The sequence below is a fragment of the Dipodomys merriami genome, unplaced genomic scaffold, assembly GCF_024711535.1.
Source record: "Dipodomys merriami isolate MVZ:Mamm:240054 unplaced genomic scaffold, mDipMer1.0.p SCAF_242, whole genome shotgun sequence".
NCBI lineage: Eukaryota > Metazoa > Chordata > Mammalia > Rodentia > Heteromyidae > Dipodomys > Dipodomys merriami.
This window is the reverse complement of record NW_027203849.1, coordinates 669,162-681,249: the sequence shown is the minus strand read 5'-3', so window position 1 is coordinate 681,249 and position 12,088 is coordinate 669,162. Positions and strand designations below refer to the sequence as shown.

Below are 12,088 nucleotides of genomic sequence, written 5' to 3'. Positions count from 1 at the left end.
GCTAGTGCTCTATCACTTGAGCCACAGCGCCACTTCTGGCTTTTTTTCTTTTTGCTTATGTGGTGCTGAGGTATTGAACCCAGGGCCTCATGCATGCAAGGCAAGTGCTCTACCACTGAGCCACCTTCCCAGCCCTCCACTGGTCTTTTTAAAATCTTGTTCCCACATTGGTATTAAATCCTTAAATTGGAATGTTGCCTGTCTTTGCTTGCTAGGATTTCTTTTATTTTTACTTTCATTCACACTCAGAGTTGTTCCAGTAGTTAAGCATGTATAAAAACTGTAGGGCACTTATAAAAATGCTTAATGGTAGAGGGCTTGTTGAGCATGCATGAAACCCTGGTTCGATTCCTCAGTACTACATAAACAGAAAAAGCCAGAAGTGGCTCTGTGGCTCTAGTAGTAGAGTGCTAGCCTTGAGCAAAAGCAGCTCAGGCCCTGAGTTCAAGCCCTAGGACTGCCCCCCCCCCAAAAAAAAAATGCTTAAATTAAAAAATTAGCTGGGCACTACTGGCTCACACCTTTAATCTAGTTATCAAGAGGTTGAGATCAAAGGATTGCAATTTGAAGCCAAGCTTGAGCAGAAAAGTCTGTGAGACTTTTATCTCTGAAATAACTAGCAAAAAGCTGCGATAGATATGTGGCTCAAATGATAGAATGCCAGCTCTGAGTAAGCAAGCTAAGGGATACTGATAGTCCCTGGGTTCATACCTCAGCACTAGCAAAAAATAAAATGGAAGTCAACTGGGGGGTGGCTTAGTGCTCAAACAGTCACTTAGCATGCATAAGGCTTTTGGTTCAGCCTCCTGGGTTCAAAATAACAGCAAGTTTTCAAGGCCATATCAGAGACTTAGATCTGTTAAGAACAGGTTGGGTGGAGTCAGTTTAGGAAATTCTTTGCAGGACCTTTGTTCCTGGGAGAGATCTTAGGAATTTGTACATTGATAAATCATACACGAATTAGAAACTTAGGAGGAAAACATTTTATTGTGCAAATACAGGAAGGAGCCTTCCTGAACTAGGAAATATTTACTGGACCCTGGTAATATGCTTCTGGAACTGATATAGGAAGTTGACTCAGGTCTACCTAAATTTTGGGAATTTGGTTTGATATGAGGAGTTAGAATCAAGCTTTTCTGGAGAATAAACTGTCCTCATTACAAAGGGATTTCTCTTTCCTCAAGTTAGGATTGCCAGAAGAGAAAAATGTCTACTTAGGTGGAATGAAGTCTTTGGCCTTAGAAAATTTTACCTGAGTTATCAATAAAACTTCTTCCAGAATGTCTTCAATAAAACCTAGTGAAATGAAAACTAGGTCCTAATAGAGAAGTGTGTTAGACAGTTTTCCATCACTGAGAAAAAAACATGTGAGATAACCAGCTTAAAAGAAGTCAAGTCAGGTGCTGGTGGCTTACACTTGTAGTCCTAGCTACTCAGGAGATTGAGACCTGAAGATTGTGGTTTGAAGCCAGCCTATGCAGGAAAGTCTATGAGACTCTTATCTCTAATGACCAAAAACAGTAAGTGGAGCTGTGGCTTAAGTGGTAGAGCACTAGGCTTGAGAGACAAAAAAAAACAACAACAACTCAGGGACAGCATCCAGGTCCTGAATTCAAGCCCTATAACTGACAAAAAAAAAAAAAGAAGAGGAAGAGGAGGAGGGCTGGGAATGTGGCTTAGTAGTAGAGTGCTTGCCTAGCATGCATGAAGCCCTGAGTTCAATTCCTTAGTACCACATAACCAGAAAAAGCCAGAAGTGGCACTATGGCTCAAGTGGTAGAGTGCTAGCCTTGAGCTTTTAAGAGAAGCTCAGGGACAGTGCTCACCCCTGAATTCAATTCCCGGGACTGGCAAAAAAAAAAAAAAGGAGAAAAGAAATCAATCACCAGTGGTAAGGTGTAATTTTGTGACTGAAGGTTTCAGAAATTTCTTCTGTCCATGCTGAATTCCACTTAACTCCATTGTGCTTGGGCCTGTGGTGAGGCAGAATATGGCGGAGAGCACATGGTAGCACAAACCTACTCACCTCATGGCAGCCAGGAAGCCATGAGAGTCAGAAACAGGAAAGGATCAGGATCCTAGTATTCTCCTCAAGGGCAGTCCCCCAGTGACCTAACTTCTTTCTACCATCTCCCAATCATGCTAGAGGCTGGCAACCAAACCTTCAACACATGGCCTTTCAGGGGACATTTACTATCTAAACCATCATCAGGATGTTTAATATCCTAACTGGAAGTTACCAGACAACTAAAGAAAGTTATCAACCAGTATGTTGACAATGTGATTCTTTTTTAATAGATTTCTCATCTATACTGATATTTTTAAACCTTTGTTGCATTTATGTTATAAATTGTTCAGTAAATGTAGTTTCCTTGGTCTCTGGTTATAGCATATGTCAGTTGTCATAAGTTTATTCCAGGTCAGGAATAAGGCCTCTTCTGTTAAGCAGTTTCTCCTAAGTCAGTTAAGAGACATTTAGGAGCTCTTCCAACACCCAAGCTGAAAATTCTGGATTCTTCTCTGATTAAAACCATCACAGCAGTTAGCAAACAATGACCCGAAAGTTTTCAGTGTAGTCCTATGAAACCTTCAGAAAACATCTTGAAACAGTACTTTCAAGTAGATCCAAATAAAGTGTGTGCTTTGGAGGAAAAAAAATTTTTTTTGAAGGCAAGCTATCAAAACTTGCTTCCCAGGACTACCACCATGTGATTCAGGAGAATTTAGACAATGTCTCCTACTGTAAAATGGAAGAAATGAATATCTCACCAGATAAATGAAAATCTCACCAGACAGCCTTGGCATTTAACACTGACAGAGTCAGAGCCCATGGAAGTCTGAAGAAACATGAAGGAACCATGGTTTACTTACTGTTAGGGTTGAAATTGCTTAGGTCATCCCATGAAAGCCATTAACACAAAAGTTAACATGGCTTTAAAATTTTAATTCTCCAAACCCTAGGTCTTTAGAAAAACTACAGTTTAATGTACACTGTTTCCCAAAGGTTGCCAAAGATAGTTCACACATTTAATACTAAACACTTTTGAATGAAAGATGTTTTGGACAGAATACATTTTATATTTACTGATTCTAATTTATTTTTTTGTAACTACAGGAATGTATGTACATTATAAACTTAGTAAGAACAACAGTTAAATGACCCACCAATCTAACATACAGTGATAACAAAATGAGGAAGGGTTGGCTTCCCTAGAAGTGGATACATGCCAGATTGATCTTCAGGAAATTGTATTAGGTATTATAACTATGAGATAATCCTCTTGTGTATTTGAATGTTACCTCTTTTTGTAGTTTCTAGAAATAAGTTGCTTACATGTAACCAGGACAACTCCCTGTTGAGAATGTAAGCCTAGAGGGACCAGGAAGGAAAAGCTAGCATAAGGGTCCAAAATACCTCACTGGGTTATCTTCCCTGTGTTCCTAGATTAAAACCATTTTGAGTTCTGGGAAATGTAGGATGAAGTAAAAAAAATAATCCTCAGCCCTAATCAGGCTTTGTAGGACTTCCCAGGAAGTACTGCTTTAGCAGTAAGCACTATAACTTCAGTCTGTTAGAAACAAGGCAGCCAAGCCAAAAAGTAGCTTCAGAATCAAGTTAGTAACTACAGACTTCAGTGTTCCATATGAATAATGAGCAAAGGCTTTAGCCCCACCCTATTCTCAAGTCTGGCTTCTAGAGAGAGCTCTGAATCTTTGCTTTATCCGCAAAGGCCTAAAAGCCAATAAAATCGCCTTTTCTTTCCTTAATGTAATTTCTTTTTTCTTTTCCCAGTCTTATTTTAATAATTCAAAAAGAACTAGAGCTTAACTATTCTCCCCCAAATGTATGAAGGGAGTGAAAAATCAAAGGATGACATTCAGTCTCTGAAATCTTGAGTAGCTGACATAATGTCACGCTATTAATTAGTTGAAGTTCTTAAGATAGGAAAATTTCAAGAACAGAATATAAATAGGAATTAAAGGAAAATAAATGCTAAGCAGGTGTCAGAAAATGTTTTCTGAAGAGCATAGTCAATATCTAGACCAGTGAAAAGGGTAAGAATACAGAAGGAATCCTAAGGTCAATGGATCCTAAGATCAATGGTTAGGTACTTTCCTAAGGGAACAGGATACTGTCTCCCGTTGTAAGACAAGTTGCTGTGTTCAGTTCTTAGTCTCCAAGGCATATTTTAGATGGTCATTTACCCGTGAAAGGGAGAGCCTAAACAGAACAAAATTAGTGTTAAGCTTAACTCGAATCCCAAAGTTTAAGAAATAGACCTGTTTTGGGGAAATTTAATGTGGAGGTCAGAGTGGAAGCAGATGTGAGTGGGTCCAGCAGAAGGAAACATGGCTGCCCAAAATATCTGAGTCCATTGGCACGTTTGGCGTGGCCCTAGCTGTGGCAGCAGGCGTGGTGAACTCTGCCTTACATAACGTGGACGCTGGGCACAGGGCTGTCATCTTGACCGATTCCATGGTGTTCAGGACATTGTGGTAGGGGGAGGGTACAGAAACCAATGATCTTGGCCTGCCGCTCTCGGCCAAGTAATGAGCCGGTCATCACCGGGAGCAAAGGGTTGCAGAACGTCAGTATCACACTGCGCAGCCTCTTCCGGCCGGTTGCAAGCCCGCTCTCGCATCTACACTAGCGTCGGAGAGGACTATGATGAGCGTGTGCTGCCATCCATCACCACAGAGATCCTCAAGCCTGTGGTGGCTTGCTCTGATGCCAGAGAACGGATCACCCAGAGAGAGTTGGTCTCCAGGCAGGTGAGCGATGACCCCACAGAGCGAGCAGCAACCTTTGGGCTCATCCTGGATGACGTGGCCCTCTCATATCTGACCTTCGGGAAGGAGTTCACAGAAGCAGTGGAAGCCAAACAGGGGGCTCAGCAGGAAGCAGAGAGGGCCAGATTTGTGGTGGAAAAGGCTGAGCAGCAGCAGAAGGCGGCCATCGTCCCTGCAGAGGGCGACTCCCTGGCCATGGCAGGTGATGTCCTGATTGAGCTGCGTGGAGTACTTTGCCTACCAGCTCTCCCGCTCACCGAACATCACTTACCTGCCTTCAGGGCACTCTGAGCTGCTCCAGCTGCCCAGCGAGGCCTGCCCTGCCTGTACTTCCTTGGGCCAACTAGACCCCAGCCCTTAGGATTCTGAGCAGCATCCCAGAAATCACTGTGAACAATTTAATGATTGGCTTAAAATAAAGAAAATAAGTCACTTCCAATCTTAAAAAAAAAAATAGACATGTTTTTTCTAAATGTGATCAGTTTTCCCTTATATGGTGATGGCTATAATTGTGTCTCATAGCATCACAGTAGCACAGGACTTTGAGCATAGCCATGTTACAAAGGAGCCTGCTTCAATCTGCTTCCTGTCAGATAAGGGGGCCAACTAACATAATTTCCAAGCTAAGTTCATAAATTATCAGAATAAAATATAGAGCTGGGCATAAGCAGATAGTAAAATAGGATTATTGATATTGTGTGTGATTCGGCCTTCTCTTTCACTTGCTCTGGACTGGTTTTCTGTTTCAGCAGTAATTAGGCTTTCAGGTTCTGTTGATTTACAGGGTGCAGGTGGAGGAGAGATGAAAAGGGGAAAGCCATGAATTTGATTGATTGCTCAAGTAGAATAAGATGAAACTGTCAGTTTAAAAGATGATAAGCTAAACGAAAACTTTTAATGCTATTTTGCTTTATATTAAAGAAATTTTAGGTTTATGTGATTTTTGTTCTGTTTTTAGAACTATAGCTAAAAATTGGCACAGACTCCAAAATAACTGATTTGGAGTCTCTGGTAGGTGCTATTTTAACATCTTGTAAAAAATGAGAGAGACGGATGCTAGTGGCTCATGCCTGTAATCTTAGACTGAAATCTGAGGTTTGAAATTAGAAGCTAACCTGCACAGCAAAGTCTGTGAGAGTCTTCAAACGGCCAGAGGTGGGAGGGTGGCTCAAGTAGGAGAGTGCCAGCCTTAAGGGGGTGAGGGAAAAAGCCAAGCACAAGCGTGACTCTGGGATTAAACCCCCTGGCACCAAGACGAGAAAGGAGGAATAAAAAGCAGGATCTGGATAGGTAGGGCAGAGGACTTGGGCAAGGGCATGTTTAGGAAGTAACTTCAGAGCTTCTAACTTCCATCTTTGCATTCTACCTGTCGGATCTTTCAATAGATTATCCTTTCTCAGTTATTTAGATGATGACAGATCCTGCAATGAGGATCTTTGTGTATACATAGGACCTCGCATCCTGCCTTCATATTCGATCTTCCCATATTTGAGGCTACTTTGCTCTTAGTAGAGGCCTGAATTTCTCATTTAGTGTCAACAGAAAGAAGCCAAGAAGGCTGTGACCACCACTACCCCATTAAGGTTTATGGCACCCTAGAAAATAGCAACAATAGACTTAGAAGGATTGTTATTTATAGCAGAAAGCTAATGATGATAATATATAGGGCCATGCATCGATGACTCTTGCCTATAATCCTAGGTACTCAAGAAGCTGAGATTTGAGGATTGAACTTTGAAGCTGGCCCAGGCAGGAAAGTCCATGAGATTCTTATATCCAATTAATCACAGAAAAAGCTGTGCTGTGGCTCAAATGGTAGAGTGATGGCCTTGAGCAACAAGAATACAGGTACAGTGCACAGGCCCAGAGTTCAAGCCCCAGAATCAGCAAAAAAGCACATACACACGTATAGTTAGTTGAATTTTTTTGGTTAATAGAGTTTATCATGAAATCCTTTTAACACAAAGCTTTGGATTAAAATCTTTACCAACTTTAAAAACAACTTTTAGCTTACTTCTTTGTGTGATAGCCTAAGGTCTTGAAAGCACTCCAACTGTGTCTTTCTTGGTGTTTGCTTAACTTTCCCCACTGCTACCTCAGCACCTATGTGTACCCCTCCTTGTCTTCACACCTGTCTCCCCCAAGGCTACACCCTTCTATGTTCCCATCCTCAGACGCAGTGCTCCTCAATTCTCTTCACATGGGCCTGAGATGAATGGGCACAAAGAGATGTGATGACTGAGTTGAATCTTCATCAGATCTGTAGTTTTCATTTAGTGAGGAAAAAGAGCAACAGCAGCAGATCTAGATTAGAGTCACAGCCCTGCATGAGGTTCTTGATCCAAGGCAACTTTCTTTAGTTTTCTCATCTGAAAATAGGGATGGCATATCCAATTCACAAGGAGTAATAGGGAGTAAATGGAATTTATGAGAAAGTTTAAGTCTCTTTTAGAGACTTAAGAACCAAATAACTGGGTCAAGTGCAGGATTCTTTACTTACTAATTGTGTAACTTTGAGTAGCTTAATATCTCAGTGCATTCTTTACTTCATTTGTAAAAAAAAACAAAAATGAGGTGATAATATAATAGTACCCATCTCAGTAGGCATATTGGGGACCAAAATGAAATAACTGGTTTCTCTTGGAGCGATAACTGGCAGAGTCAAAGGTTTGCTGCTGCTATTATCATTACTGTTAGGAACTGTCTCCTTAGGAAGCTGAAACCAGTATCCATGTGGCAATTTACAAGTAATAAAAAGCAGGAGCCAATTAAGTGCTAAATTGAGTACAGCACAATACAATTGCTGTGAAGAATTTCAGCAAAGAGATCAGAGGGACCCAGAGACATCAGAAAATTTTTATTATTTTGAGATAGCCTGTGCTGTTTGGAATTTGCAGTCTTCCTGTCTCAAAAGGTAGGATTACAAGCAGGTACTACAATGTCTAGCTTGAAAGGGTTTTGTTTTGTTTTATTTTTGTACCAGTACTGGGGCTTCAACTCAGGGTCTCATACTCTTACTTGGCTTTGTGTGTGTATCGGTCATGGGGCCTGAACTCTGGGCCTGGGCACTGTCCCTCAGCTCTTCAGCTCAAGGCTAACACTCTACCACTTGAGCCATAGCCCCACTTCCAGCTTTTTCTGCTTATGTGGTGCCGAGGAATCAAACCCAGGGCCTCATGTATGCAAGGCAAGCACTCTACCACTGAGCCACCTTCCCAGCCCTTGCTTGGCTTTTATGCTCAGGGCCAGAGTCCTCTATTTGAGCTGTACCTCCAGTTTCTGCTTTTTGCTGGTTAAGTCTCAGATTTATCTGCCTAGACTGGCTTCGAACCAAGACTCATGGATCTTAGCCTCCCTCACGAGTAGCTAATATTGTAGGTATGAGTCACGGACACCTGGCTTTTATTTTGTATTTGTATTTTTCTGAAGTGCTGAGGATTGAACACAGGTCTTACACATGCTAATGAATCACTGAGCTACAGTTTCCAGTCTTTCAGGAAAATTTAAGCCAAAACTTTAAAAATGGGATAAACTTGAGAAGGATAATGGTATTTTAGGTGGGTTGGAAAAGTCAAATAAATGAAGGAAAAAATAATACCTTTGGGTCTGTGAGAAAGGAGCACATGTTAGGGAATAGTAGGCACACTTCTTCATAGAAGAGGCCTTTATTTTCTCTTGATGAGATTCTATCCAGCTGCTTGTCAGGTTCAGGTACTTGGTAACAATTTATTATAAACGGAAAACTGAGGGAAAAAAATGTTGTGTTCCCATGGAAGACAAACAAGACCAAACATAGCTGGATAAGAGAGCCTAAGGCTGCCAACCAGTGCGGAACCGCACACCTGCACAAACCCCAAGGCTCCCCTGCTCCCTGCGGAGTTGAGGCCAGAAGCCGTTTGTGCAGCATCCCGAGCAGAGCTGTGGAGCCTTTCTGGCTTGACTGAAAAAGAAAGTGATATCTGTTGTTTTTACAGGAATCCTTTGCCTGTTTTTGAAGAGAATGGTGAAGATTTTTCCTAGAAATGGAAGGGAAAGTGAAGGAACCCTTGTCTTAGCATATTCACATTGTAGGGAATGAGAGCTTTAAAAAATCCACCTTGTCAGGTGTGGTGTCTTACACCTGTATTCCTAGCTATTCAGGAGGCAGAGATCTGAGGATCATGGTTGAAAGCTAGCAAGGAGCAAAAAAGTCCATGACACTTTTATCTCCAGTGAGCCAGCAAAAAGCCAGAAATGGAGGTATCGCTCAAGTGGTGGGGTGTCAGCCTTGAGTTTAAAAAGGGCAAGCAAGAGAGCAAGACATAAATTCAAGTCACACTATTGGCACCAAAAAAAACAAAACAAAAAAACATCTAAACTTTTGCCCAAAACAGAATTCATTCCTAGAATTAAAAGGAGTGAAAGTTGCTACTTCATACAAAACTGAATTTTACCCAACAGGTTTATGTTTATGTCAAGCAGTATTAGCTCAAGAATGGCACAAGTAAGAAGACAGACGAGCCATGTGATATTTTATTTTTCCCTCAGAACCCCCAGGCTCACATAGGTTGGTTGGCGAGATGAGGCTCAAATCTTCTGGGTGCAGATGGGTACCTTCCCCTTCGGCTCCTGCCATACTTAATATATAAACCATAGATAGCAGTCATTTTCTGGATAGTGTACCACCACTTGACATACAGTCTAAAGGGATGTTAAAAGATGTTAAAAAAATGTTAAAAGATGTTAAAAAAAAATAAAGATGTTAAAAAAAAATAACCAGGTATTTGGGGCTATGAACCAGGTATATTGGGGCTATGAACATTGAGTAGGTTATTAGGGTCACCTAATTACCTTGCTGAGACAGAGGAAAAGCCAGCCTCTCTTCACCAATGCTTATGGATGTTATTTTAATAAATAGGAAAAGACAAGGCAAAAGTTTTAACAAACAGTACCCTTACTTCCCCTGTACTCAGGGGAGCAATGGAACAAAAAGCTAAGGGAATTTGGTTCGGAATGTCCCTGAGGAGCTGTAGAAATGTTCTCACCTAGGGATCCAACCCTATGAGAATCAACTTTCAACCTCCTTTGGGCAAACAGGTCAGAAACCATTGCTGGAGGGGCAAGACTCAGCAAGTCCCTATTGCCTTGAGTGAGCCCTAGGAGAGATATAGTTACTATGGTAACCGCAACCCATTGGCAGAAACTCAAATGCCACACCTGGATTTGCACCTGGAAATTTAGCCAATTAACTCTGCACAATAGTTAAAACATTGGTTTGATTGAGAGGTGGTTAAACTCATCCTTCCCTTCTGTTCTTTTTTTCATCTCTGGGGAATGATGGAAAATTGCTGGTGCTATTTCTCATCATTATATTACCAGATGCTCAACTACCCAGCAAGTTCAAATTAAGCAACTATCTCCAGGTAAATCAAAGATTCCTAAGAAATTAATTTTTTCAGCTATCAAAAGCACCACCATAGTCATAAGTAAATTCAGAACTTCGTAAAATTGCTCTTTACAGAGGAGGGGAGAAAGCCATGGTCATTTTAGTGTTTTTCAAGGGATTTAAAGGATCTTGATATGGCCTGATAGCCCACCTTTTCCAGAGTGCCCTGGAGGAGACATATAGGGCTGACAAGAGGCCCAGGCCACAGGAGAAGGAAGAATTGTATTCCAGGTATAAAGTGCCTCCCCTTCCAGGTCAGAACCCTGATGCATTCTTGATTTTGGAGTGGAAGCTTATGGACATTCTGTCCTCAATAAACTATTTGTTTTGGTTTTAACTTCACATAGGCAATGTATATGTACATTGTCCTTTTCTTTCTTTCTTTCTTTCTTTCTTCCTTTCTTTCTTTCTTTCTTTCTTTCTTTCTTTCTTTCTTTCTTTCTTTCTTTCTTTCTTCCTTCCTTCCTTCCTTCCTTCCTTCCTTCCTTCCTTCCTTTCTTTCTTTCTTTCTTTCTTTCTTTCTTTCTTTCTTTCTTTCTTTCTTTCTTTCTTTTTCTTTCTTCCTTTTCTTCCTTTCTTTTCTTTCTTTCTTCTTTCCTTTCTTTCTTTCTTTCTTTTTTTTTTTTGCCAGTCCTGGGGCTTGAACTATTCAGAGCCTGGGCACTGTCCCTGAGCTTCTTTTTGTTCAAGGCTAGCACTCTACAACTTGAGCCACACAGTGCCACTTCCAGCTTTTTCTGTTTATGTGGTACTGAGGAATCCAACCCAGTTCTTCATGCATGCTAGGCAAGAACTCTACCACTAAGCCACATTCCCAGCCCTACATTGTCCTGGAGGAGCTTTTTTTGTCTTCACCTCCACAATAGGGACTGGACAGTTTTATTGAATCTTAAAGATCATTTTAAATCTTATAATTGAAGTTTCCCTTCACCAAACAAACCTATCAGTCCTATTTTCATTCTCTAATCTCATACCCCTTTTGTATTTTTTTTTTTTAAATTACTTGCGGGCTGGGAAGGTGGTTCAGTGATAGAGCACTGCCTTGCATGCCTGAGGCCCTGGGTTCCATTCCTCAGCACCACATAAGCAAAAAGAAAAAAGCCGGAAGTGGCGCTGTGGCTTAAGTGGTAGAGCGCTAGCCTTGAGCTGAAGAGCTGAGGGACAGCGCCCAGGCCCAGAGTTCAGGCCCCACAACCGGACCCTCCCCCCCAAAAAAATTACTTGCATATGTACCTATATTACCTATCTGCACACTATTGGCTTTTATAACATATAGTGCACTTCATTGCTTTTGATTTTTCATCTGAACTTCTTTTACTAGCTTACTAAAGTTTTCTGCCCCAACCAACTGTCCAATCAGGAAAGCTTTGACCATGGGCACCAGGATATCCCATCAAACAAAATATGTAAACAAACCTCATTCAGAACCTTGTAATCTTTGAAGCCTTAAAGTCTCTGTCCTTCCTAAGCTAAAGATGATACTTTACCCTAGTTATTTTGGGAGCCACTCTCTTTAGGGTACTCCTGCATATGTAGTACACTGTTTTGTTAATTTTTGTATCAATTCTCAGGCCACTGACATATCAATTTACTAATTTAAGCTGCTGTGTAGACTTTCAATGATATAATAGGCTGAGTTTGTTAGGTTTTTTAGTTCCCTAACCAATTGGTGTTAGATTGTCTCTATTTTTGCTCCATTGCAAGAAATGCTTGCAAAGAACATCCTTATGTGTATCTTTCCAATTTTTCAAATATCGCTCAGAAAATAAGAATTAAGGTGTGTTAGGCAGCTCTTATTATTGAATAAATACTTGAGATAATCATCTCATAACTCTTTATTCAATGTATTGTGGCTCAGAGTTTGGAAGCTTA

At 41.0% G+C, this 12,088-nt stretch overlaps 1 pseudogene; it reads left to right on the top strand.

Moving 5' to 3' along the window:
- Positions 1-4,085: 4,085 nt before the first annotated feature.
- On the top strand, positions 4,086-5,152 carry LOC138835955 (prohibitin 1 pseudogene; annotated as a pseudogene).
- Positions 5,153-12,088: the final 6,936 nt, after the last annotated feature.